We start from the raw sequence: 27,098 nt of genomic DNA, 5'->3' as shown, positions 1-27,098 counted from the left end.
TGTGAGTAACTGCATTTTTTACACTGGGCTTGGTATTCCCTATGGGAAATTTCTGAAACATCATTGATCTATTTTGGAATTCGTCTCTACCTTTCACAGCTCTAAACAAAGGGAATGGACTATGAAACCAATTGACAAATTTGTTATACTGTTTGGTGCTCTCTTGAATCGCACTAAAGAAATGGCTTAGAATACTGGGCAGCTATGCAATCAATCTATTTCTCATTACACCTGTGTCCTCAGTCTTACATATATTCCATCTCTTCTCTGTCCATACAAAGTATGTGTTTGTTTGAAGCACTTCATTTTTGTGCAACTTAGGAACTATTTAATTTCTACTTGAAAGCTCTGCCTACGTGCAAGATGTACAAACCCTTGTTGCAGTTGCAAGAAGGCTGGTCTGAAGAATCAGGCCAGTTGCAAGCACAAAGTGCCTTTTTTTGATGTATTAAATTGAAGGTACTTGAAAGGGGTGTTTGGGTGTTCCTTCCAAATACCGAATTGTAGTGGTATGTAGAAATGTTTTTCCATCGTAATTTGGCCAAAAAACAATCATACTTCACCACCATCTCGGTGATTGTGGTAACGAATCATCAAATGATAATGTGTCACGTAAAAACCTCTTCCCCTTTAAGAATGTTTCAAAACAATCATTGTATGTAGAGGCATTGGTCTTATGTACCACGGCCTATTCAAATAAAATAGCAATGAAAAAATTAATCTGTTTTTTAAATGATCCAGTTTTACTTTAATAAATAATATTAAGGACTACTTCTCCTGTTCCACAGTTTCAAGCCTGTACTTTCCGGCACAACTTAGCATGATCCTCTCACTCTTTCATGATGTACTGATATTATGTCATTCTGACTTTACTGAAAAGCTGGAGATATAGCTCAGTGGTAGAGCATTTGACTGCAGATCAAGAGGTCCCTGGTTCAAATCCGGGTGTCCCCTCAGACTATTTTGATTCTGTTGTTTGTAGTTGGGACTTTTCATCAATTCCTTTTGGATCATCTTTGACAGAGTCAGTGTTCCCTTGGATATTGCACTTTAATAGCATTACAGAGTTTGCTGCTCAAAACATGTGAGTAAATGGCGTTTTAACACTCGGCTTGGTATTCCCCTTGGGAAATTTCTGAAAGATCATTGATCTATTTTGGAATTTGGCTCTTCCTTTTACAGCACTAAAGAAAGGGAATGGACTATGAAACAAATTGACAAATTTGTTATACTGTTTGATGCTTTCTTAAATCGCACTAAAGAAATGGCTTAGAATACTGTGCAGCGATGCAGTCAGTCTATTTCTCATTTCACCTGTGTCCTCAGTCTTACATACATTCCACCTTTTCCCTCTGCATTAAAAGTATGTGCTTGTTTGAAGCACTTCATTTTTGTGCAACGTAGGAACTATTTAATTTCTCCTTGAAAGCTCTGCCTACGTGCAAGATGTACAAACCCTCGTTGCAGTTGCAAGAAGGCTGGTCTGAAGAATCAGGCCAGTTGCAAGCACAAAGTGGCTTTTTTTGATGTATTAAATCGAAGGTACTTGAAAGGGGTGTTTGGGTGTTCCTTCCAAATACCGAATTGTAGAGGTATGTAGAAATGTTTTTCCTCTGTAATTTGGCCAAAAAACATTCATACTTCACCACCATCTCGGTGATTGTGGTAACCAATCATCAAATGATAATGTGTCATGTAAAAACCTCTTCCGCTTTAAGAATGTTTCAAAACAATCATTGTATGTAGAGGCATTGGTCTTATGTACCACTGCCTATTCAAATAAAATAGCAATGAAACAAATTAATCTGTTTTTTAAATGATCCAGTTTTACTTTAATAAATAATATTAAGGACTACTTCTCCTGTTCCACAGTTTCAAGCCTGTACTTTCCTGCACAACTTAGCATGATCCTCTAACTCTTTCATGATGTACTGATATTATGTCATTCTAATTTTTCTGAAAAGCTGGGGATATAGCTCAGTGGTAGAGCATTTGACTGCAGATCAAGAGGTCCCTGGTTCAAATCCAGGTGTCCCCTCAGACTATTTTGATTCTGTTGTTTGTAGTTGGGACTTTTCATCAATTCCTTTTGGATGATCTTTGACAGAGTCAGTGTTCCCTTGGATATTGCACTTTAATAGCATTACAGAGTTTGCTGCTCAAAACCTGTGAGTAAATGTAGTTTTAACACTCGGCTTGGTGTTCCCTTTGGGAACTTTCTGAAAGATCATTGATCTTTTTGGGAATTTGGCTCTTCCTTTTACAGACCTAAAGAAAGGGAATGGACTATGAAACAAATTGACAAATTTGTTATACTGTTTGGTGCTTTCTTGAATCGCACTAAAGAAATGGCTTAGAATACTGTGCAGCGATGCAGTCAGTCTATTTCTCATTTCACCTGTGTCCTCAGTCTTACATATATTCCACCTTTTCCCTGTGCATTAAAAGTATGTGCTTGTTTGAAGCACTTCATTTTTGTGCAACGTAGGAACTATTTAATTTCTCCTTAAATGCTCTGCCTACGTGCAAGATGTACGAACCATTGTTGCAGTTGCAAGAAGGCTGGCCTGAAGAATCAGGCCATTTGCAAGCACAAAGTGGCTTTTTCTGATGTTTTAAATCAAAGGTCCGTGAAAGGGGTGTTTGGGTGTACCTTCCAAATACCGAATTGTAGTGGTATGTAGAAATGTTTTTCCACCGTAATGTGGCCCAAAACAATCATACTTCATCACCATCTGAGTGATTGTGGTAACCAAACATGAAACAATAAGGTATCCCGTAAAAAACTCTTCCCCTTTGAGAATGTTTCAAAACAAACATTTTAAGTGCAGGCATTGGTCCTATGTACCACTGCCTATTCAAATAAAATACCAATCAAACAAATACATATATTTTTTTTAATGATCCATTTTTCCTTTAATAAATAATATTAAGAACTACTTCTACAGTTCCACAGTTTCAAGGTTGTACTTTCCGGCACAACTTAGCATGATCCTCTCACTCTTTCATGATGTACTGATATATTGTCATTCTGATCTTGGCTGACAGCTTGGGATATAGCTCAGTGGTAGAGCATTTGACTGCAGATCAAGAGGTCCCTGGTTCAAATCCGGGTGTCCCCTCATACTATTTTGAATCTGCTGTTTGTAGTTGGGAATTTTCATGAATCCCATTTGGATCATCTTTGGCAGAGTCAGTGTTCCCTTGGATGTTACACTTTAATACCATTACAGTGTTGCTGATTAAAACTTGTGAGTAACTGCATTTTTTACACTGGGCTTGGTATTCCCTATGGGAAATTTCTGAAACATCATTGATCTATTTTGGAATTCGGCTCTACCTTTCACAGCTCTAAACAAATGGAATGGACTATGAAACCAATTGACAAATTTGTTATACTGTTTGGTGCTCTCTTGAATCGCACTAAAGAAATGGCTTAGAATACTGGGCAGCTATGCAATCAATCTATTTCTCATTACACCTGTGTCCTCAGTCTTACATATATTCCATCTCTTCTCTGTCCATACAAAGTATGTGTTTGTTTGAAGCACTTCATTTTTGTGCAACTTAGGAACTATTTAATTTCTCCTTGAAAGCTCTGCCTACGTACAAGATGTACAAACCCTTGTTGCAGTTGCAAGAAGGCTGGTCTGAAGAATCAGGCCAGTTGCAAGCACAAAGAGGCTTTTTTTGATGTATTAAATTGAAGGTACTTGCAAGGGGTGTTTGGGTGTTCCTTCCAAATACCGAATTGTAGTGGTATGTAGAAATGTTTTTCCACCGTAATGTGGCCCAAAACAATCATACTTCATCACCATCTGAGTGATTGTGGTAACCAAACATGAAATAATAAGGTATCCCGTAAAACCCTCTTCCCCTTCGAGAATGTTTCAAAACAAACATTTTAAGTGCAGGCATTGGTCCTATGTACCACTGCCTATTCAAATAAAATACCAATCAAACAAATACATTTTTTTTTTAATGATCCATTTTTCCTTTAATAAATAATATTAAGAACTACTTCTACAGTTCCACAGTTTCAAGGTTGTACTTTCCGGCACAACTTAGCATGATCCTCTCACTCTTTCATGATGTACTGATATATTGTCATTCTGATCTTTGCTTGACTGTTGGGGATATAGCTCAGTGGTAGAGCATTTGACTGCAGATCAAGAGGACCCTGGTTCAAATCCGGGTATCCCCTCATACTATTTTGAATCTGCTGTTTGTAGTTGGGAATTTTCATGAATCCCATTTGGATCATCTTTGACATAGTCAGTGTTTCCTTGGATGTTACACTTTAATAACATTACAGTGTTGCTGATTAAAACTTGTGAGTAACTGCATTTTTTACACTGGGCTTGGTATTCCCTATGGGAAATTTCTGAAACATCATTGATCTATTTTGGAATTCGGCTCTACCTTTCACAGCTCTAAACAAAGGGAATGGACTATTTATTTTATTTATTTATTTTGCAACTTGTACCGCGCAAACAAAAACCCGAAGGTGTCAAGGGGCCTAACAAAAAAGATCAAAAGCGGGCAGTAAAGCACTTACATGTACGCTTGAACAAAGAGGCGAGTTTTAAGGGCTGCTCTGAAAGTTTGGAGGGAGGGGAGGGACCTAAGTTCTAATGGAAGATCGTTCCACCATTTAGGGGCCAGGAGGGAAAAAGCCTTACCACCCCATCTGGCTTTCCGAGTACGGGGGATGTGGAGGAAAGAGTGATTGGAGGAGCGGAGGCTCCTGCCAGGGTTGTAGTATGTCAGGATGGCTCTGATCCCTGTGGGGCTGCTTTTGGCCAAGGCTTTATAGACCATACACATGGACTTGAAGACAATCCGCTACTTAATCGGAAGCCAATGCAACTGCTTCCTGGCCAGCGTGGCCGAAGAGCGACGGGGAAGATCAAGGACAAATCTAGCTGCCGCATTCTGTACTACCTGCAAGCGCTGCATCTGACTCTTATTCAGTCCAGCATACAGCGCATTGCAGTAGTCCAGGCGCGATCCCAAAAGGGTGACAGCAAGTTGTCTTCTAGCCGGCTGGGAAAGATAGTTCCTTATTTTCCTGAGAACATGAATTATGCCCCAACAGGTCGATACCGTCCTGTTGACTTGCTGGCGCATGTCCAGGATAGGGTCAATCATCACCCCAAGATTTTTAGCTGAAGAAGTAGGTTTGGGGCACAGACCAAGCGAGTCGGGCCACCACTCCATGGACCAGATATCTTCCCTTCCACCGAACACCATCACCTCGGTCTTCTCCCCATTCAATTTGAGACCATGAAACCAATTGACAAATTTGTTATACTGTTTGGTGCTCTCTTGAATCGCACTAAAGAAATGGCTTAGAATACTGGGCAGCTATGCAATCAATCTATTTCTCATTACACCTGTGTCCTCAGTCATACATATATTCCATCTCTTCTCTGTCCATACAAAGTATGTGTTTGTTTGAAGCACTTCATTTTTGTGCAACTTAGGAACTATTTAATTTCTCCTTGAAAGCTCTGCCTATGTGCAAGATGTACAAACCCTCGTTGCAGTTCAAAGAAGGCTGGTCTGAAGAATCAGGCCAGTTGCAAGCACAAAGTGCCTTTTTTTGATGTATTAAATTGAAGGTACTTGAAAGGGGTGTTTGGGTGTTCCTTCCAAATAACGAATTGTAGTGGTATGTAGAAATGTTTTTCCATCGTAATTTGGCCAAAAAACAATCATACTTCACCACCATCTCGGTGATTGTGGTAACCAATCATCAAATGATAATTTGTCACGTAAAAACCTCTTCCACTTTAAGAATGTTTCAAAGCAATCATTGTATGTAGAGGCATTGGTCTTATGTACCACGGCCTATTCAAATAAAATAGCAATGAAAAAATTAATCTGTTTTTTAAATGATCCAGTTTTACTTTAATAAATAATATTAAGGACTACTTCTCCTGTTCCACAGTTTCAAGCCTGTACTTTCCGGCACAACTTAGCATGATCCTCTCACTCTTTCATGATGTACTGATATTATGTCATTCTGATTTTACTGAAAAGCTGGGGATATAGCTCAGTGGTAGAGCATTTGACTGCAGATCAAGAGGTCCCTGGTTCAAATCCGGGTGTACCCTCAGACGATTTTGATTCTGTTGTTTGTAGTTGGGACTTTTCATCAATTCCTTTTGGATCATCTTTGACAGAGTCAGTGTTCCCTTGGATATTGCACTTTAATAGCATTACAGAGTTTGCTGCTCAAAACATGTGAGTAAATGGAGTTTTAACACTCGGCTTGGTATTCCCCTTGGGAAATTTCTGAAAGATCATTGATCTATTTTGGAATTTGGCTCTTCGTTTTACAGCACTAAAGAAAGGGAATGGACTATGAAACAAATTGACAAATTTGTTATACTGTTTGATGCTTTCTTGAATCGCACTAAAGAAATGGCTTAGAATACTGTGCAGCGATGCAGTCAGTCTATTTCTCATTTCACCTGTGTCCTCAGTCTTACATATATTCCACCTTTTCCCTGTGCATTAAAAGTATGTGCTTGTTTGAAGCACTTCATTTTTGTGCAACGTAGGAACTATTTAATTTCTCCTTGAAAGCTCTGCCTACGTGCAAGATGTACAAACCCTCGTTGCAGTTGCAAGAAGGCTGGTCTGAAGAATCAGGCCAGTTGCAAGCACAAAGTGGCTTTTTTTGATGTATTAAATCGAAGGTACTTGAAAGGGGTGTTTGGGTGTTCCTTCCAAATACCGAATTGTAGTGGTATGTAGAAATGTTTTTCCTCCGTAATTTGGCCAAAAAACATTCATACTTCACCACCATCTCGGTGATTGTGGTAACCAATCATCAAATGATAATGTGCCATGTAAAAACCTCTTCCGCTTTAAGAATGTTTCAAAACAATCATTGTATGTAGAGGCATTGGTCTTATGTACCACTGCCTATTCAAATAAAATAGCAATGAAACAAATTAATCTGTTTTTTAAATGATCCAGTTTTACTTTAATAAATAATATTAAGGACTACTTCTCCTGCTCCACAGTTTCAAGCCTGTACTTTCCGGCACAACTTAGCATGATCCTCTCACTCTTTCATGATGTACTGATATTATGTCATTCTAATTTTTCTGATAAGCTGGGGATATAGCTCAGTGGTAGAGCATTTGACTGCAGATCAAGAGGTCCCTGGTTCAAATCCGGATGTCCCCTCATACTATTTTGATTCTGTTGTTTGTAGTTGGGACTTTTCATCAATTCCTTTTGGATCATCTTTGACAGAGTCAGTGTTCCCTTGGATATTGCACTTTAATAGCATTACAGAGTTTGCTGCTCAAAACCTGTGAGTAAATGCAGTTTTAACACTCGGCTTGGTGTTCCCTTTGGGAACTTTCTGAAAGATCATTGATCTTTTTTGGAATTTGGCTCTTCCTTTTACAGACCTAAAGAAAGGGAATGGACTATGAAAAAAAATTGACAAATTTGTTATACTGTTTGGTGCTTTCTTGAATCGCACTAAAGAAATGGCTTAGAATACTGTGCAGCGATGCAGTCAGTCTATTTCTCATTTCACCTGTGTCCTCAGTCTTACATGTATTCCACCTTTTCCCTGTGCTTTAAAAGTATGTGCTTGTTTGAAGCACTTCATTTTTGTGCAACGTAGGAACTATTTAATTTCTCCTTAAATGCTCTGCATACGTGCAAGATGTACGAACCATTGTTGCAGTTGCAAGAAGGCTGGCCTGAAGAATCAGGCCATTTGCAAGCACAAAGTGGCTTTTTCTGATGTTTTAAATCGAAGGTCCGTGAAAGGGGTGTTTGGGTGTACCTTCCAAATACCGAATTGTAGTGGTATGTAGAAATGTTTTTCCACCGTAATGTGGCCCAAAACAATCATACTTCATCACCATCTGAGTGATTGTGGTAACCAAACATGAAACAATAAGGTATCCCGTAAAAACCTCTTCCCCTTTGAGAATGTTTCAAAACAAACATTTTAAGTGCAGGCATTGGTCCTATGTACCACTGCCTATTCAAATAAAATACCAATCAAACAAATACATATATATTTTTTAATGATCCATTTTTCCTTTAATACATATTATTAAGAACTACTTCTACAGTTCCACAGTTTCAAGGTTGTACTTTCCGGCACAACTTAGCATGATCCTCTCACTCTTTCATGATGTACTGATATATTGTCATTCTGAACTTGGATGACAGCTGGGGATATAGCTCAGTGGTAGAGCATTTGACTGCAGATCAAGAGGTCCCTGGTTCAAATCTGGGTGTCCCCTCATACTATTTTGAATCTGCTGTTTGTAGTTGGGAATTTTCATGAATCCCATTTGGATCATCTTTGACAGAGTCAGTGTTCCCTTGGATGTTACACTTTAATACCATTACAGTGTTGCTGATTAAAACTTGTGAGTAACTGCATTTTTTACACTGGGCTTGGTATTCCCTATGGGAAATTTCTGAAACATCATTGATCTATTTTGGAATTCGTCTCTACCTTTCACAGCTCTAAACAAAGGGAATGGACTATGAAACCAATTGACAAATTTGTTATACTGTTTGGTGCTCTCTTGAATCGAACTAAAGAAATGGCTTAGAATACTGGGCAGCTATGCAATCAGTCTATTTCTCATTACACCTGTGTCCTCAGTCTTACATATATTCCATCTCTTCTCTGTCCATACAAAGTATGTGTTTGTTTGAAGCACTTCATTTTTGTGCAACTTAGGAACTATTTAATTTCTCCTTGAAAGCTCTGCCTACGTGCAAGATGTACAAACCCTCGTTGCAGTTGCAAGAAGGCTGGTCTGAAGAATCAGGCCAGTTGCAAGCACAAAGTGGCTTTTTTTGATGTATTAAATTGAAGGTACTTGAAAGGGGTGTTTGGGTGTTCCTTCCAAATACCGAATTGTAGTGGTATGTAGAAATGTTTTTCCATCGTAATTTGGCCAAAAAACAATCATACTTCACCACCATCTCGGTGATTGTGGTAACCAATCATCAAATGATAATGTGTCACGTAAAAACCTCTTCCCCTTTAAGAATGTTTCAAAACAATCATTGTATGTAGAGGCATTGGTCTTATGTTCCACGGCCTATTCAAATAAAATAGCAATGAAAAAATTCTTCTGTTTTTTAAATGATCCAGTTTTACTTTAATAAATAATATTAAGGACTACTTCTCCTGTTCCACAGTTTCAAGCCTGTACTTTCCGGCACAACTTAGCATGATCCTCTCACTCTTTCATGATGTACTGATATTATGTCATTCTGATTTTACTGAAAAGCTGGGGATATAGCTCAGTGGTAGAGCATTTGACTGCAGATCAAGAGGTCCCTGGTTCAAATCCGGGTGTCCCCTCAGACTATATTGATTCTGTTGTTTGTAGTTGGGACTTTTCATCAATTCCTTTTGGATCATCTTTGACAGAGTCAGTGTTCCCTTGGATATTGCACTTTAATAGCATTACAGAGTTTGCTGCTCAAAACCTGTGAGTAAATGGAGTTTTAACACTCGGCTTGGTATTCCCTTTGGGAAATTTCTGAAAGATCATTGATCTATTTTGGAATTTGGCTCTTCCTTTTACAGCACTAAAGAAAGGGAATGGACTATGAAACAAATTGACAAATTTGTTATACTGTTTGATGCTTTCTTGAATCGCACTAAAGAAATGGCTTAGAATACTGTGCAGCGATGCAGTCAGTCTATTTCTCATTTCACCTGTGTCCTCAGTCTTACATATATTCCACCTTTTCCCTGTGCATTAAAAGTATGTGCTTGTTTGAAGCACTTCATTTTTGTGCAACATAGGAACTATTTAATTTCTCCTTGAAAGCTCTGCAAGATGCAAGATGTACAAACCCTCGTTGCAGTTGCAAGAAGGCTGGCCTGAAGAATCAGGCCAGTTGCAAGCACAAAGTGGCTTTTTTTGATGTATTAAATCGAAGGTACTTGAAAGGGGTGTTTGGTGTTCCTTCCAAATGCCGAATTGTAGTGGTATGTAGAAATGTTTTTCCTCCGTAATTTGGCCAAAAAACATTCATACTTCACCACCATCTCGGTGATTGTGGTAACCAATCATCAAATGATAATGTGTCACGTAAAAACCTCTTCCGCTTTAAGAATGTTTCAAAACAATCATTGTATGTAGAGGAATTGGTCTTATGTACCACTGCCTATTCAAATAAAATAGCAATGAAACAAATTAATCTGTTTTTTAAATGAGCCAGTTTTACTTTAATAAATAATATTAAGGACTACTTCTCCTGTTCCACAGTTTCAAGCCTGTACTTTCCGGCACAACTTAGCATGATCCTCTCACTCTTTCATGATGTACTGATATTATGTCATTCTGATTTTACTGAAAAGCAGGGGATATAGCTCAGTGGTAGAGCATTTGACTGCAGATCAAGAGGTCCCTGGTTCAAATCCAGGTGTCCCCTCAGACTATTTTGATTCTGTTGTTTGTAGTTGGGACTTTTCATCAATTCCTTTTGGATCATCTTTGACAGAGTCAGTGTTCCCTTGGATATTGCACTTTAATAGCATTACAGAGTTTGTTGCTCAAAACATGTGAGTAAATGGAGTTTTAACACTCGGCTTGGTATTCCCCTTGGGAAATTTCTGAAAGATCATTGATCTATTTTGGAATTTGGCTCTTCCTTTTACAGCACTAAAGAAAGGGAATGGACTATGAAACAAATTGACAAATTTGTTATACTGTTTGATGCTTTCTTGAATCGCACTAAAGAAATGGCTTAGAATACTGTGCAGCGATGCAGTCAGTCTATTTCTCATTTCGCCTGTGTCCTCAGTCTTACATATATTCCACCTTTTCCCCGTGCATTAAAAGTATGTGCTTGTTTGAAGCACTTCATTTTTGTGCAACGTAGGAACTATTTAATTTCTCCTTGAAAGCTCTGCATACGTGCAAGATGTACAAACCCTCGTTGCAGTTGCAAGAAGGCTGGTCTGAAGAATCAGGCCAGTTGCAAGCACAAAGTGGCTTTTTTTGATGTATTAAATCGAAGGTACTTGAAAGGGGTGTTTGGGTGTTCCTTCCAAATACCGAATTGTAGTGGTATGTAGAAATGTTTTTCCTCCGTAATTTGGCCAAAAAACATTCATACTTCACCACCATCTCGGTGATTGTGGTAACCAATCATCAAATGATAATGTGCCATGTAAAAACCTCTTCCGCTTTAAGAATGTTTCAAAACAATCATTGTATGTAGAGGCATTGGTCTTATGTACCACTGCCTATTCAAATAAAATAGCAATGAAACAAATTAATCTGTTTTTTAAATGATCCAGTTTTACTTTAATAAATAATATTAAGGACTACTTCTCCTGTTCCACAGTTTCAAGCCTGTACTTTCCGGCACAACTTAGCATGATCCTCTCACTCTTTCATGATGTACTGATATTATGTCATTCTAATTTTTCTGATAAGCTGGGGATATAGCTCAGTGGTAGAGCATTTGACTGCAGATCAAGAGGTCCCTGGTTCAAATCCGGATGTCCCCTCATACTATTTTGATTCTGTTGTTTGTAGTTGGGACTTTTCATCAATTCCTTTTGGATCATCTTTGACAGAGTCAGTGTTCCCTTGGATATTGCACTTTAATAGCATTACAGAGTTTGCTGCTCAAAACCTGTGAGTAAATGCAGTTTTAACACTCGGCTTGGTGTTCCCTTTGGGAACTTTCTGAAAGATCATTGATCTTTTTTGGAATTTGGCTCTTCCTTTTACAGACCTAAAGAAAGGGAATGGACTATGAAACAAATTGACAAATTTGTTATACTGTTTGGTGCTTTCTTGAATCGCACTAAAGAAATGGCTTAGAATACGGTGCAGCGATGCAGTCAGTCTATTTCTCATTTCACCTGTGTCCTCAGTCTTACATGTATTCCACCTTTTCCCTGTGCATTAAAAGTATGTGCTTGTTTGAAGCACTTCATTTTTGTGCAACGTAGGAACTATTTAATTTCTCCTTAAATGCTCTGCCTACGTGCAAGATGTACGAACCATTGTTGCAGTTGCAAGAAGGCTGGCCTGAAGAATCAGGCCATTTGCAAGCACAAAGTGGCTTTTTCTGATGTTTTAAATCGAAGGTCCGTGAAAGGGGTGTTTGGGTGTACCTTCCAAATACCGAATTGTAGTGGTATGTAGAAATGTTTTTCCACCGTAATGTGGCCCAAAACAATCATACTTCATCACCATCTGAGTGATTGTGGTAACCAAACATGAAACAATAAGGTATCCCGTAAAAACCTCTTCCCCTTTGAGAATGTTTCAAAACAAACATTTTAAGTGCAGGCATTGGTCCTATGTACCACTGCCTATTCAAATAAAATACCAATCAAACAAATACATATATTTTTTTTAATGATCCATTTTTCCTTTAATAAATATTATTAAGAACTACTTCTACAGTTCCACAGTTTCAAGGTTGTACTTTCCAGCACAACTTAGCATGATCCTCTCACTCTTTCATGATGTACTGATATATTGTCATTCTGAACTTGGATGACAGCTGGGGATATAGCTCAGTGGTAGAGCATTTGACTGCAGATCAAGAGGTCCCTGGTTCAAATCCGGGTGTCCCCTCATACTATTTTGAATCTGCTGTTTGTAGTTGGGAATTTTCATGAATCCCATTTGGATCATCTTTGACAGAGTCAGTGTTCCCTTGGATGTTACACTTTAATACCATTACAGTGTTGCTGATTAAAACTTGTGAGTAACTGCATTTTTTACACTGGGCTTGGTATTCCCTATGGGAAATTTCGGAAACATCATTGATCTATTTTGGAATTCGTCTCTACCTTTCACAGCTCTAAACAAAGGGAATGGACTATGAAACCAATTGACAAATTTGTTATACTGTTTGGTGCTCTCTTGAATCGGACTAAAGAAATGGCTTAGAATACTGGGCAGCTATGCAATCAATCTATTTCTCATTACACCTGTGTCCTCAGTCTTACATATATTCCATCTCTTCTCTGTCCATACAAAGTATGTGTTTGTTTGAAGCACTTCATTTTTGTGCAACTTAGGAACTATTTAATTTCTCCTTGAAAGCTCTGCCTACGTGCAAGATGTACAAACCCTCGTTGCAGTTGCAAGAAGGCTGGTCTGAAGAATCAGGCCAGTTGCAAGCACAAAGTGGCTTTTTTTGATGTATTAAATCGAAGGTACTTGAAAGGGGTGTTTGGGTGTTCCTTCCAAATACCGAATTGTAGTGGTATGTAGAAATGTTTTTCCATCGTAATTTGGCCAAAAAACAATCATACTTCACCACCATCTCGGTGATTGTGGTAACCAATCATCAAATGATAATGTGTCACGTAAAAACCTCTTCCCCTTTAAGAATGTTTCAAAACAATCATTGTATGTAGAGGCATTGGTCTTATGTTCCACGGCCTATTCAAATAAAATAGCAATGAAAAAATTAATCTGTTTTTTAAATGATCCAGTTTTACTTTAATAAATAATATTAAGGACTACTTCTCCTGTTCCACAGTTTCAAGCCTGTACTTTCCGGCACAACTTAGCATGATCCTCTCACTCTTTCATGATGTACTGATATTATGTCATTCTGATTTTACTGAAAAGCTGGGGATATAGCTCAGTGGTAGAGCATTTGACTGCAGATCAAGAGGTCCCTGGTTCAAATCCAGGTGTCCCCTCAGACTATATTGATTCTGTTGTTTGTAGTTGGGACTTTTCATCAATTCCTTTTGGATCATCTTTGACAGAGTCAGTGTTCCCTTGGATATTGCACTTTAATAGCATTACAGAGTTTGCTGCTCAAAACCTGTGAGTAAATGGAGTTTGGAAAGGGGCGACCACTCGGTCCCCCCGAACGTATGGCAGAGTACCACGATCCCCCCGGGAAGCCATCTTGGGCGGGAAGCGAGTCTCGGCTGGTATGCCCGAAGCGGCGTAGCCGGGGCGCGCTTTTTCCCGCCCTAGAGTGGGCTGGCCTAGACACTGACGCGGCTGGCCACGCCCTCGGGGCAGGCCGGGGCGGGGTTACGCCCGCCCTGAAGACGGATAAAAGGGGACGCAAGACCAGAAGGCATCCTCTTGTTCCTGTGCTCTGAAGCTGCACCTCCTCGCTGCACGTGAGCTCGAGACGGGACGAAGAGCCAATTTTGAGCGTTGTAATCTTTCTTTTGTCTTACAGATACTCTGTCGGAGAAATGCCCAAGAAAGGCGGAAAGAGAATGACGACGGAACAGATGCTTCGGGTCCTCATGAAGGAGATGACCGAGCTAAAGAAGCGGGTGGCGGAGAGAGAGGGGGAAGGGGGGCCGGAACGTCCTTCGGCTGGAGCAGCTCCAGGAGGGAGAGCCAAGAGGCCAAAGAGGGGACCAGCTGGGGGAGACGTCCCGGTTCCCTGTACCCCGCTCGAAGCGCCAACCCCAGTACCCGTGGAGGGGAATCCGATTCCCGTGGTGGTCACCCCGGTGTCCAATGAAGATATGCCGCCCGAGCTGGCAGCACAACTAGCAGCGTGGTTGGGCGATAGTAGTGAGGGCGCCACGGCTGTCGACGCGCAGGCGCTGCTGAAACAATTGCGCGCGAAACGGGAGGCAGCCAAGGTGCCCGCGCCGGCTGCAGTAGTTGACAAGCCACAAGGGACGATTACGACCGCAGAGGCAGCGTCCGGTGCAGGTAAGCGGCCATTGCCGATTGCGAGGGATGAGTCAGCACCCTCTCGTAGAGAAAGGTTGGGTCAACATGTGCCTTTGGCAATTAAAGAGAAGATTTGGGCGGGGGAATATGTGAACATCTTCTCGTTGCTTGTTGATCATTATGAGGTGGAGCATGTTAAAGGCCAGAAAGACCTCATGCATCCGAGTGTTTGGCGCGCAAAAATGGCCGCCTTTAAAGTGAATGAGAATATTGGCAATTGGGGCAAAGCATGGGGGATTTTTACGTCGATCTTGGGGGAACGTAGGCCCGAGTTGCTTTCCGAGTTGCCGACCTATCAGTCGCGAATCATGGGGTACTCGACATCACACCAGGGTAACCATTGGTTCTGCTACGATAATCTTTTTAGAAAGGCTAAAGAGCATAATAAAAGCTTAACCTGGGATTGTTATGATTCTTTGACATGGGATAAAATGAAGGAGACAGGTATGTTGAAAATGCCATTGGTAGGGAGTAATGTTGGCGAGTCCTCCCGCCAATATGCGGGGACGCCCTTTCGATCAGGTACGGGTACTGACGATTACTCGAGACCTGCCGGCAATACAGGGAAAAAGGGGTTCTGCTGGAATTTCAACAGAAGTAAATGTACTAGGCCCCAGGGATCGTGTAAATTTAGACACGAATGTAGTGGGTGCGGGTCGTCCCATCCTGAGTCCACGTGCAGAGCCAAAACGGGTGATAACGGGGGTAGAGGAGGCGCCAAACAGGTCTAACATGGTCCGAGGGGCGCCTTTACCTACCCCGATTGATACCTTGGCGATGATTCCCTGGCTCAGCGAATACCCGGATCGTACTTCTGCTGGGGTGCTGCGGAACGGGTTTTCGTATGGTTTCCGCATCCCAGTAGGGGACTTTCAGGGTGTGGAAAAGTGTAAAAATCAACTTTCGGTCCTGCAGCATGCGACCGTGGTACAGGAAAAAATCCGGAAGGAGGTTGCTCGAGGTCGGGTCGCCGGCCCGTTTAGTATACCCCCGGTGCAGAATTTTGTTTGTTCTCCTTTAGGGGTGGTCCCCAAGAAGGACCCAGGTGAGTTCCGACTGATTCATAATTTATCAGCTCCACGTGGTCTTTCTGTAAACGATGCAATAGACCCGGAAGTGTGTTCGGTGCGGTACGCATCCTTCGATGAGGCCGTAGCCATTTTGAATCGCCTGGGGCCCGGGGCGCTGATGGCGAAGTCAGATATCGAGTCAGCGTTCCGGTTGCTCCCGGTACACCCAGACGACCAGCGTCTCCTGGGTTTCATGTTTCAGGGTCAGTTTTACATGGATAGGTGTATGCCGATGGGGTGCTCTATATCTTGCGCCTATTTCGAGAAATTCAGTAGTTTTCTACAGTGGGTCTTCACAAAAAAGACGGGTTTCCAACATGTAATGCATTACCTTGATGATTTTTTGTTCCTTGGGGCAGCCGGGGATCTCGAATGTGGCCAGGCTTTGGCCGAATTTTGTGTTTTAATGAAGCAGTTTGGTGTGCCATTGGCACCAGGTAAGACGGTGGGTCCTGCGACTTGCCTCGAGTTTCTGGGGATCGAGTTAGACTCCAGTGAGGGTTGTTTTCGTTTACCAGCTGACAAAGTGTTGAAGTTCAGGGCAGCCTTGCAAATGTGTATAAGTGGATCTAAAGTTACGCTGCAGCAATTACAGCAGTTAGTTGGACAGTTGAATTTTGCCCTGAGGGTTATACCAATGGCCCGCCCCTTTTCCCGTTCGATTGCCCAAGCTATGGTCGGCCTAAAGGAGGGTCATCATCGCACGAGACTATCGGCTGAGGTCCGCCAGGACATGCGCATTTGGTTGGCATTTCTGGCGGATTTCAATGATCGAGTCGTCTGGAACAAACCGGCCGTGTCCTCTGAAGAGCTGGGGCTATGGACAGATTCGGCAGGTAGCATGGGTTTTGGTGCCATCTTCGGCACAAAATGGTCGGCACAAAGGTGGCCGGCATGGTGGCATGACAATGGATTGACAAGTAATATTGCTTTCCTGGAACTTTTCCCCATTTTGGTGGCCCTGAGAACGTGGCCCGAAGGGTTCAAAGATCACTCTGTGGTATTTTGGTCTGACAATATGACCGTGGTCGAGTGTATCAATAGCCAGGCAGCACGATGCAAACTGATTTTGAGACTGCTCAAAGAAATTTTTTTACTGTGTATGCAGCTGAATGTGCTATTCAGAGCTAGACATGTCCCGGGGGTAATGAACCAGGCGGCTGATGCACTGTCTCGTTTTCATATGCAGGCTTTCTCGGGTTTCCTTCCCACAGCGGACCCGGAGCCGGCACCCTTTCCCGAAGCTCTCTGGTCTCTCGGTGCCCCGAACTTCGTCACCTCGTGGGAGAGAGTTTAGCACCAAGGACGAGGAAGGCATATGAAGGGGCGTTCCGGTCCTATTTAGCCTTTGTGGGGACTGATAGAGAGGGGCTTTGGGGCCACGAGGAATGGGTAGTGAATTTTATGATGTCCTTGCGTAGGGCTGGGAAATCGGTGGCGACGGCCCAGAGGCATCGTGCTGCCATTTCCTTTGTTGCCAGGGCTCATGGTATCCAGGACCCGACAGCGTCTTTCGTTGTACAGAAAGCGCTGCGTGGGTGGCAACGCCTTGAGGGTCGCAGAGTAGATGAGAGGCGCCCGATAGGTTTGGATAGGTTGGCCCAGTTGTTGGCCACACTCCCTGCCACATGTTCATCTCAGTTTGAGACGGTGTTGTTCCGGGCCGCTTTTACGCTGGCATTTCATGGGGCGATGCGGGTAAGCGAGTTGGTGGCAAGGAACAAACAGGATGTGACAGGGGGTTTGTGCCAGGAACACGTTCAGATCAGAGGAGAGACAATGACTGTATCCTTTGTCAGGTCCAAGACCGATCAAGGTGGGATGGGTAACTGCATAATCATACGCAGGATTCCCGGGTCCTCCATGTGTCCGGTAAAGTGTTTAGAAGACTACCTAGCACGAAGGGTGGCATCATGGGGGGGGACCTTGTTGAGACACGCGGACGCCACCCCACTGACAAAATTTCAGTTTCAGCGGGTGCTTGCGATGTCAATTGCCGCTGCGGGCTTGAACCTGGGCGAGTTTGGGACCCATTCCTTTTGGATAGGGGCTGCTACAGAAGCTACAGCTAGGGGTCTTAATGTTGAACAAGTGAAACGAGTGGGGCGTTGGTCCTCCAATTGTTATAAGAGGTATGTGCGGTTGCACATGTTGTGAAGCTGTAATGATGTACTCACGCTTCCTGTTTTTGTTTGGTTTTCAGTTGCGCAAGCCTACGAGGCGGGGCGGACTATGCAGTCGACCCAACACCGGGCCAGCGGTCAGACATCACCGGCTGTGAAAAAGGAGGTGTGGGTCGTGGGCCACTCATACGTGAGGCGTGCCGCGGACGTATTCAAAGCAGGTGACATGATTCACGTAGCTGGGGAATACGGGTACAGTGTGTCCTTCTACGGAAGAGGCGGTCTCTGTATTGACCAGTTTCAAGCATTCTTCGAGGGTTTGTTAGGGCGGAAGAGGTCACCGCCGTCTATAGTCATAGTACATCTAGGGGGCAATGATTTGGTCACCACCGGTAGACGACTTCTCCTGGAGGCAATGCTTTCCACTGTAAGTTGGTTGGCGAGGAGAGTTCCGGTGTGCACAATTGCGTGGTCCCATATGATCCCACGAAAGGTGTGGCGGGGGGCTATTTCTGTTCCTGCTTTGAATCATTCTGTTAGAAAGCTTAATAACAAAATGAGTAGGTTGTTCCGTTCCAGGACATTGCATTCTATTTCGCATGGCTGTATTAATGATGACAGTATGTATTTGGGGGATGGTGTGCATTTGTCTCGGGTGGGGAATGAGTTACTCATAGGAGACCTTTTAGCATGGTTAAAAACGTTATAACATGACCTTTAGGTAGAAGCTTTGTGGGGGGTCCGGATAGCCGGTCAACTATCCGGCCTGTGGCGGTAAGGTCATGATCGGTGAGCACTAATTGGAAGATCCCTATGAGTGGGCGTCACCCAACACGGATGGGAGCGCTCGGGAGAGGTGGCCATTGGCCCCTCAACGGGGAGGCGGTCCCTTCTAAGGATGGGTCGCCGAAAGAAAGGAAAGGCGGTCAAGGCCCCTTCCTGTGTAGGAGGGGTTACAGCCCCCTCCTGTGGAATTTCCCGGGGCCAGTGACGTCTGCGACGGCAGATGTGGTAAGTTGTGTGGGGTTTGGGGGGGGGTCTACGCTACCTTCTAGATACCTCACACGAGTCCTCGAACGACCTTTAAGTGGCGTCGAGTTTTATTGGTGCCCCCGTCAAGTCAAGGGAAATTGGTAGTTGCACTTGAGGTACGCCTCTGTGCTGTCGCCCCTCCCAAGTGGGGGGGGGTATTTCTGGTTAGGGATCTTGACACCGGTTACGACCTTGCCGTTGGCCCTTAAACGTTAGGATGTACAATTTCAAAATTGCAAGTCAATGTTTTGTAGGATGTTAGTTCGGCTAGGAGAACCTCTGTATTAGAGAATCTGTTAAGCCCAACATCGCAATGTGGTAATGAAATTGTACATTAATATGAAACTGTTGATTTAATGTTTTAATTTTGTTTTAATAAATACGGCCGGGAGGGTGACTCCCTCCATCTTCCAAAAACTTCAAGAACTGTTTCCGGTTTCCCTCCTTTGGGGATTGTGTTGAGAGGGGGTGGCGGGTATCTCAGCCATATTAACACTCGGCTTGGTATTCCCTTTGGGAAATTTCTGAAAGATCATTGATCTATTTTGGAATTTGGCTCTTCCTTTTACAGCACTAAAGAAAGGGAATGGACTATGAAACAAATTGACAAATTTGTTATACTGTTTGATGCTTTCTTGAATTGCACTAAAGAAATGGCTTAGAATACTGTGCAGCGATGCAGTCAGTCTATTTCTCATTTCACCTGTGTCCTCAGTCTTACATATATTCCACCTTTTCCCTGTGCATTAAAAGTATGTGCTTGTTTGAAGCACTTCATTTTTGTGCAACATAGGAACTATTTAATTTCTCCTTGAAAGCTCTGCCTACGTGCAAGATGTACAAACCCTCGTTGCAGTTGCAAGAAGGCTGGTCTGAAGAATCAGGCCAGTTGCAAGCACAAAGTGGCTTTTTTTGATGTATTAAATCGAAGGTACTTGAAAGGGGTGTTTGGGTGTTCCTTCCAAATGCCGAATTGTAGTGGTATGTAGAAATGTTTTTCCTCCGTAATTTGGCCAAAAAACATTCATACTTAACCACCATCTCGGTGATTGTGGTAACCAATCATCAAATGATAATGTGTCATGTAAAAACCTCTTCCGCTTTAAGAATGTTTCAAAACAATCATTGTATGTAGAGGAATTGGTCTTATGTACCACTGCCTATTCAAATAAAATAGCAATGAAACAAATTAATCTGTTTTTTAAATGAGCCAGTTTTACTTTAATAAATAATATTAAGGACTACTTCTCCTGTTCCACAGTTTCAAGCCTGTACTTTCCGGCACAACTTAGCATGATCCTCTCACTCTTTCATGATGTACTGATATTATGTCATTCTGATTTTTCTGAAAAGATGGGGATATAGCTCAGTGGTAGAGCATTTGACTGCAGATCAAGAGGTCCCTAGTTCAAATCCGGGTGTCCCCTCAGACTATTTTGATTCTGTTGTTTGTAGTTGGGACTTTTCATCAATTCCTTTTGGATCATCCTTGACAGAGTCAGTGTTCCCTTGGATATTGCACTTTAATATCATTACAGAGTTTGCTGCTCAAAACCTGTGAGTAAATGCAGTTTTAATACTCGGCTTGGTGTTCCCTTTGGGAACTTTCTGAAAGATCATTGATCTATTTTGGAATTTGGCTCTTCTTTTTACAGCACAAGAGAAAGGGAATGGACTATGAAATAAACTGACAAATTTGTTATACTGTTTGTTGCTTTCTTGAATCGCACTAAAGAAATGGCTTCGAATACTGTGCAGCGATGCAGTCAGTCTATTTCTCATTTCACCTGTGTCCTCAGTCTTACATATATTCCACCTTTTCCCTGTGCATCCAAAGTATGGGCTTGTTTGAAGCACTTCATTTTTGTGCAACGTAGGAACTATTTAATTTCTCCTTAAATGCTCTGCCTACGTGCAAGATGTACGAACCATTGTTGCAGTTGCAAGAAGGCTGGCCTGAAGAATCAGGCCATTTGCAAGCACAAAGTGGCTTTTTCTGATGTTTTAAATCGAAGGTCCGTGAAAGGGGTGTTTGGGTGTACCTTCCAAATACCGAATTGTAGTGGTATGTAGAAATGTTTTTCCACCGTAATGTGGCCCAAAACAATCATACTTCATCACCATCTGAGTGATTGTGGTAACCAAACATGAAACAATAAGGTATCCAGTAAATAACCTCTTCCCCTTTGAGAATGTTTCAAAACAAACATTTTAAGTGCAGGCATTGGTCCTATGTACCACTGCCTATTCAAATAAAATACCAATCAAACAAATACATATATTTTTTTAATGATCCATTTTTCCTTTAATAAATAATATTAAGAACTACTTCTACAGTTCCACAGTTTCAAGGTTGTACTTTCCGGCACAACTTAGCATGATCCTCTCACTCTTTCATGATGTACTGATATATTGTCATTCTGATCTTGGCTGACAGCTGGGGATATAGCTGAGTGGTAGAGCATTTGACTGCAGATCAAGAGGTCCCTGGTTCAAATCCGGGTGTCCCCTCATACTATTTTGAATCTGCTGTTTGTAGTTGGGAATTTTCATGAATCCCATTTGGATCATCTTTGACAGAGTCAGTGTTCCCTTGGATGTTACACTTTAATACCATTACAGTGTTGCTGATTAAAACTTGTGAGTAACTGCATTTTTTACACTGGGCTTGGTATTCCCTATGGGAAATTTCTGAAACATCATTGATCTATTTTGGAATTCGTCTCTACCTTTCACAGCTCTAAACAAAGGGAATGGACTATGAAACCAATTGACAAATTTGTTATACTGTTTGGTGCTCTCTTGAATCGAACTAAAGAAATGGCTTAGAATACTGGGCAGCTATGCAATCAGTCTATTTCTCATTACACCTGTGTCCTCAGTCTTACATATATTCCATCTCTTCTCTGTCCATACAAAGTATGTGTTTGTTTGAAGCACTTCATTTTTGTGCAACTTAGGAACTATTTAATTTCTCCTTGAAAGCTCTGCCTACGTGCAAGATGTACAAACCCTCGTTGCAGTTGCAAGAAGGCTGGTCTGAAGAATCAGGCCAGTTGCAAGCACAAAGTGGCTTTTTTTGATGTATTAAATTGAAGGTACTTGAAAGGGGTGTTTGGGTGTTCCTTCCAAATACCGAATTGTAGTGGTATGTAGAAATGTTTTTCCATCGTAATTTGGCCAAAAAACAATCATACTTCACCACCATCTCGGTGATTGTGGTAACCAATCATCAAATGATAATGTGTCACGTAAAAACCTCTTCCCCTTTAAGAATGTTTCAAAACAATCATTGTATGTCTCAAACACTTTGTAATTCCCTTAACTCTTTTTTCTTTGAGAAGATTGCCCTTATTAAGGCCAACATTCCTCCCCCTCCCACGGTACCCTCTGCTGCTTCCCCACCCCCTCCTGCCCCTTCCTTCACTCAGTTTCCCCCCCTCACCCGAGATTCCTTGCTTCCTCTTTTAGCTCAGATCAAATCAGGCTCCCCTCGGGATATTGGTCCTGCTTTTGTTCTAAAAGAGCTCTTTTCTAACTGCTATTCTCCACCTCTAACTTTTATTAATCACTCCCTTAATTCTGGTATTGTCCCCCTTGCCCATAAGTCAGCAGTCATCATTCCTATTTTGAAAAAGCCGGGCACCGATCCCTCCGTGCCTGCCAATTACCGCCCTATCTCCCTCCTTCCTTACCTCGCAAAGGTCTCAGAAGCTCATATCACCAGGTCCCTGAGTTCCTTTGTGGAATCCACAGGCTGCCTTGCCGCCCGCCAGGCGGGCTTCCGCCCGCTGCACTCTACCGAGAAGGTAGTTGTGTCGGTAATGGATCAATTAAGAGAGGGTATTGATACTAGCCGCCCACAGGCTCTGGTCCTGTTAGATCTGTCCGCCGCGTTCGACACGGTGGACCATGACATCTTGTTGACCCGTGTCGAAGCGGCAGGCATTGGGGGCTCGGCTTATGCCTGGCTCCGTTCATTTTTGACGGACAGAGAACAGGCTGTCCATCTTGCCAATTTCACTGCTCCCCTTAGGAGGGTGACCTGTGGAGTCCCCCAAGGCTCTTCCCTGTCCCCTCTGCTTTTTAATTTATACATCTCACCCCTTATTTTTACTTTACAGCAGATGGAGGTCTCGGTGTTTAATTATGCCGATGACCTCCAACTTGTTTTCAATCTTTCCTCCTCCCCTTCCTCAGCTTCCAACTTCCAGAAGGTTATGCTTTTTATCCAAGGGTGGATGAACTGCAACCACCTCAAATTGAACCCGGACAAGACCGAATTGGTCCTGACGGGGGGTGGTTGCAGTCCCTGGTCTTCTTCCTTCTGGCCCTCTGCCCTTGGCCCTTCCCCCCTTCCTGTTTCCAAGGTTAAAACCCTGGGTATTTTCATCAATCCCATGCTTCCCTTCATACGCAGACCAATGCAGTCGTGTCTGCTTGTTTTTTTTCCCTTCGGATTATCCGAAGGGTTGCCCGTTTTTTCTCAACTGCTGCACTCAAGCTTATTCTCATGGCCATGGTGCTTTCGCGCCTTGACTATGGGAACGTCATTTACAACGGTGCGCCGGCCTACCTGCTCCGTCGGCTCCAACAGATTCAAAATCAGGCGGCTCGACTGATTTACGGACTCCCCAAGTTCAACCATACGACCCCCCTACTGCAGTCTCTTCATTGGCTTCCAGTGAGGGAGAGGGCCCTTTTCAAGCTTGGGTGTATCACCTACCAGGCTAGAGCAGGAACTGCTCCCGCTTTCCTGTGCGAAGCCATTTCCCCCTACCTACCTTCCCGAGAACTCCGTTCTACTCACTTGGCCCTTCTGTCAGTTCCCCGTTTTAGAAAACAGAAGTCTGGTGGAGTCAGATTTGCAGTGCTGGCTCCTTCCTTCTGGAACTCACTCCCATTTACCCTTAGGTCTTCATCCTCCTACCTGGAATTTCGCAAACTTCTCAAGACCTTCTTGTTCTCCAGATCTGTAGCTGTATAGCCCTCTTCCCCGCATCCACTGGTCTTTCTGCTATTTAGCGCCATGAAACCGATTCTGGTATAAGAGCGCTCTATAAATATTTTAAAATTCAAATTCAAATTCAAATTGGTCTTATGTTCCACGGCCTATTCAAATAAAATAGCAATGAAAAAATTCTTCTGTTTTTTAAATGATCCAGTTTTACTTTAATAAATAATATTAAGGACTACTTCTCCTGTTCCACAGTTTCAAGCCTGTACTTTCCGGCACAACTTAGCATGATCCTCTCACTCTTTCATGATGTACTGATATTATGTCATTCTGATTTTACTGAAAAGCTGGGGATATAGCTCAGTGGTAGAGCATTTGACTGCAGATCAAGAGGTCCCTGGTTCAAATCCGGGTGTCCCCTCAGACTATATTGATTCTGTTGTTTGTAGTTGGGACTTTTCATCAATTCCTTTTGGATCATCTTTGACAGAGTCAGTGTTCCCTTGGATATTGCACTTTAATAGCATTACAGAGTTTGCTGCTCAAAACCTGTGAGTAAATGGAGTTTTAACACTCGGCTTGGTATTCCCTTTGGGAAATTTCTGAAAGATCATTGATCTATTTTGGAATTTGGCTCTTCCTTTTACAGCACTAAAGAAAGGGAATGGACTATGAAACAAATTGACAAATTTGTTATACTGTTTGATGCTTTCTTGAATCGCACTAAAGAAATGGCTTAGAATACTGTGCAGCGATGCAGTCAGTCTATTTCTCATTTCACCTGTGTCCTCAGTCTTACATATATTCCACCTTTTCCCTGTGCATTAAAAGTATGTGCTTGTTTGAAGCACTTCATTTTTGTGCAACATAGGAACTATTTAATTTCTCCTTGAAAGCTCTGCCTACGTGCAAGATGTACAAACCCTCGTTGCAGTTGCAAGAAGGCTGGTCTGAAGAATCAGGCCAGTTGCAAGCACAAAGTGGCTTTTTTTGATGTATTAAATCGAAGGTACTTGAAAGGGGTGTTTGGTGTTCCTTCCAAATGCCGAATTGTAGTGGTATGTAGAAATGTTTTTCCTCCGTAATTTGGCCAAAAAACATTCATACTTCACCACCATCTCGGTGATTGTGGTAACCAATCATCAAATGATAATGTGTCACGTAAAAACCTCTTCCGCTTTAAGAATGTTTCAAAACAATCATTGTATGTAGAGGAATTGGTCTTATGTACCACTGCCTATTCAAATAAAATAGCAATGAAACAAATTAATCTGTTTTTTAAATGAGCCAGTTTTACTTTAATAAATAATATTAAGGACTACTTCTCCTGTTCCACAGTTTCAAGCCTGTACTTTCCGGCACAACTTAGCATGATCCTCTCACTCTTTCATGATGTACTGATATTATGTCATTCTGATTTTACTGAAAAGCTGGGGATATAGCTCAGTGGTAGAGCATTTGACTGCAGATCAAGAGGTCCCTGGTTCAAATCCGGGTGTCCCCTCAGACTATTTTGATTCTGTTGTTTGTAGTTGGGACTTTTCATCAATTCCTTTTGGATCATCTTTGACAGAGTCAGTGTTCCCTTGGATATTGCACTTTAATAGCATTACAGAGTTTGCTGCTCAAAACATGTGAGTAAATGGAGTTTTAACACTCGGCTTGGTATTCCCCTTGGGAAATTTCTGAAAGATCATTGATCTATTTTGGAATTTGGCTCTTCCTTTTACAGCACTAAAGAAAGGGAATGGACTATGAAACAAATTGACAAATTTGTTATACTGTTTGATGCTTTCTTGAATCGCACTAAAGAAATGGCTTAGAATACTGTGCAGCGATGCAGTCAGTCTATTTCTCATTTCGCCTGTGTCCCCAGTCTTACATATATTCCACCTTTTCCCTGTGCATTAAAAGTATGTGCTTGTTTGAAGCACTTCATTTTTGTGCAACGTAGGAACTATTTAATTTCTCCTTGAAAGCTCTGCATACGTGCAAGATGTACAAACCCTCGTTGCAGTTGCAAGAAGGCTGGTCTGAAGAATCAGGCCAGTTGCAAGCACAAAGTGGCTTTTTTTGATGTATTAAATCGAAGGTACTTGAAAGGGGTGTTTGGGTGTTCCTTCCAAATACCGAATTGTAGTGGTATGTAGAAATGTTTTTCCTCCGTAATTTGGCCAAAAAACATTCATACTTCACCACCATCTCGGTGATTGTGGTAACCAATCATCAAATGATAATGTGCCATGTAAAAACCTCTTCCGCTTTAAGAATGTTTCAAAACAATCATTGTATGTAGAGGCATTGGTCTTATGTACCACTGCCTATTCAAATAAAATAGCAATGAAACAAATTAATCTGTTTTTTAAATGATCCAGATTTACTTTAATAAATAATATTAAGGACTACTTCTCCTGTTCCACAGTTTCAAGCCTGTACTTTCCGGCACAACTTAGCATGATCCTCTCACTCTTTCATGATGTACTGATATTATGTCATTCTAATTTTTCTGATAAGCTGGGGATATAGCTCAGTGGTAGAGCATTTGACTGCAGATCAAGAGGTCCCTGGTTCAAATCCGGATGTCCCCTCATACTATTTTGATTCTGTTGTTTGTAGTTGGGACTTTTCATCAATTCCTTTTGGATCATCTTTGACAGAGTCAGTGTTCCCTTGGATATTGCACTTTAATAGCATTACAGAATTTGCTGCTCAAAACCTGTGAGTAAATGCAGTTTTAACACTCGGCTTGGTGTTCCCTTTGGGAACTTTCTGAAAGATCATTGATCTTTTTTGGAATTTGGCTCTTCCTTTTACAGACCTAAAGAAAGGGAATGGACTATGAAACAAATTGACAAATTTGTTATACTGTTTGGTGCTTTCTTGAATCGCACTAAAGAAATGGCTTAGAATACGGTGCAGCGATGCAGTCAGTCTATTTCTCATTTCACCTGTGTCCTCAGTCTTACATGTATTCCACCTTTTCCCTGTGCATTAAAAGTATGTGCTTGTTTGAAGCACTTCATTTTTGTGCAACGTAGGAACTATTTAATTTCTCCTTAAATGCTCTGCCTACGTGCAAGATGTACGAACCATTGTTGCAGTTGCAAGAAGGCTGGCCTGAAGAATCAGGCCATTTGCAAGCACAAAGTGGCTTTTTCTGATGTTTTAAATCGAAGGTCCGTGAAAGGGGTGTTTGGGTGTA

General features: G+C 42.1%; 17 non-coding genes across 17 annotated transcripts; all 17 read left to right on the top strand.

Annotated features, from left to right (window-relative positions):
* Positions 1-882: 882 nt before the first annotated feature.
* On the top strand, positions 883-954 carry TRNAC-GCA (transfer RNA cysteine (anticodon GCA)). The gene has a single exon. It is a non-coding gene; the product is annotated as a tRNA-Cys (tRNA).
* A 1,012-nt stretch (positions 955-1,966) lies between these two features.
* TRNAC-GCA (transfer RNA cysteine (anticodon GCA)) lies at positions 1,967-2,038 on the top strand. Its single transcript has one exon. It is a non-coding gene; the product is annotated as a tRNA-Cys (tRNA).
* A 1,012-nt stretch (positions 2,039-3,050) lies between these two features.
* On the top strand, positions 3,051-3,122 carry TRNAC-GCA (transfer RNA cysteine (anticodon GCA)). The gene has a single exon. It is a non-coding gene; the product is annotated as a tRNA-Cys (tRNA).
* Positions 3,123-4,132: 1,010 nt separating this feature from the next.
* Positions 4,133-4,204, top strand: TRNAC-GCA (transfer RNA cysteine (anticodon GCA)). The gene has a single exon. It is a non-coding gene; the product is annotated as a tRNA-Cys (tRNA).
* A 1,843-nt stretch (positions 4,205-6,047) lies between these two features.
* TRNAC-GCA (transfer RNA cysteine (anticodon GCA)) lies at positions 6,048-6,119 on the top strand. Its single transcript has one exon. It is a non-coding gene; the product is annotated as a tRNA-Cys (tRNA).
* Positions 6,120-7,131: 1,012 nt separating this feature from the next.
* Positions 7,132-7,203, top strand: TRNAC-GCA (transfer RNA cysteine (anticodon GCA)). The gene has a single exon. It is a non-coding gene; the product is annotated as a tRNA-Cys (tRNA).
* A 1,013-nt stretch (positions 7,204-8,216) lies between these two features.
* Positions 8,217-8,288, top strand: TRNAC-GCA (transfer RNA cysteine (anticodon GCA)). Its single transcript has one exon. It is a non-coding gene; the product is annotated as a tRNA-Cys (tRNA).
* A 1,010-nt stretch (positions 8,289-9,298) lies between these two features.
* Positions 9,299-9,370, top strand: TRNAC-GCA (transfer RNA cysteine (anticodon GCA)). The gene has a single exon. It is a non-coding gene; the product is annotated as a tRNA-Cys (tRNA).
* A 1,010-nt stretch (positions 9,371-10,380) lies between these two features.
* On the top strand, positions 10,381-10,452 carry TRNAC-GCA (transfer RNA cysteine (anticodon GCA)). Its single transcript has one exon. It is a non-coding gene; the product is annotated as a tRNA-Cys (tRNA).
* Positions 10,453-11,464: 1,012 nt separating this feature from the next.
* TRNAC-GCA (transfer RNA cysteine (anticodon GCA)) lies at positions 11,465-11,536 on the top strand. Its single transcript has one exon. It is a non-coding gene; the product is annotated as a tRNA-Cys (tRNA).
* Positions 11,537-12,548: 1,012 nt separating this feature from the next.
* On the top strand, positions 12,549-12,620 carry TRNAC-GCA (transfer RNA cysteine (anticodon GCA)). The gene has a single exon. It is a non-coding gene; the product is annotated as a tRNA-Cys (tRNA).
* A 1,010-nt stretch (positions 12,621-13,630) lies between these two features.
* On the top strand, positions 13,631-13,702 carry TRNAC-GCA (transfer RNA cysteine (anticodon GCA)). The gene has a single exon. It is a non-coding gene; the product is annotated as a tRNA-Cys (tRNA).
* A 6,592-nt stretch (positions 13,703-20,294) lies between these two features.
* Positions 20,295-20,366, top strand: TRNAC-GCA (transfer RNA cysteine (anticodon GCA)). Its single transcript has one exon. It is a non-coding gene; the product is annotated as a tRNA-Cys (tRNA).
* A 1,012-nt stretch (positions 20,367-21,378) lies between these two features.
* Positions 21,379-21,450, top strand: TRNAC-GCA (transfer RNA cysteine (anticodon GCA)). Its single transcript has one exon. It is a non-coding gene; the product is annotated as a tRNA-Cys (tRNA).
* Positions 21,451-24,245: 2,795 nt separating this feature from the next.
* On the top strand, positions 24,246-24,317 carry TRNAC-GCA (transfer RNA cysteine (anticodon GCA)). Its single transcript has one exon. It is a non-coding gene; the product is annotated as a tRNA-Cys (tRNA).
* A 1,011-nt stretch (positions 24,318-25,328) lies between these two features.
* Positions 25,329-25,400, top strand: TRNAC-GCA (transfer RNA cysteine (anticodon GCA)). The gene has a single exon. It is a non-coding gene; the product is annotated as a tRNA-Cys (tRNA).
* A 1,012-nt stretch (positions 25,401-26,412) lies between these two features.
* Positions 26,413-26,484, top strand: TRNAC-GCA (transfer RNA cysteine (anticodon GCA)). Its single transcript has one exon. It is a non-coding gene; the product is annotated as a tRNA-Cys (tRNA).
* Positions 26,485-27,098: the final 614 nt, after the last annotated feature.

Source organism: Lissotriton vulgaris, chromosome 1_1 (assembly GCF_964263255.1).
Source record: "Lissotriton vulgaris chromosome 1_1, aLisVul1.2, whole genome shotgun sequence".
Lineage (NCBI taxonomy): Eukaryota > Metazoa > Chordata > Amphibia > Caudata > Salamandridae > Lissotriton > Lissotriton vulgaris.
The sequence above is the reverse complement of the archived record's forward strand: the minus strand, read 5'-3'. Positions and strand labels throughout refer to the sequence as shown.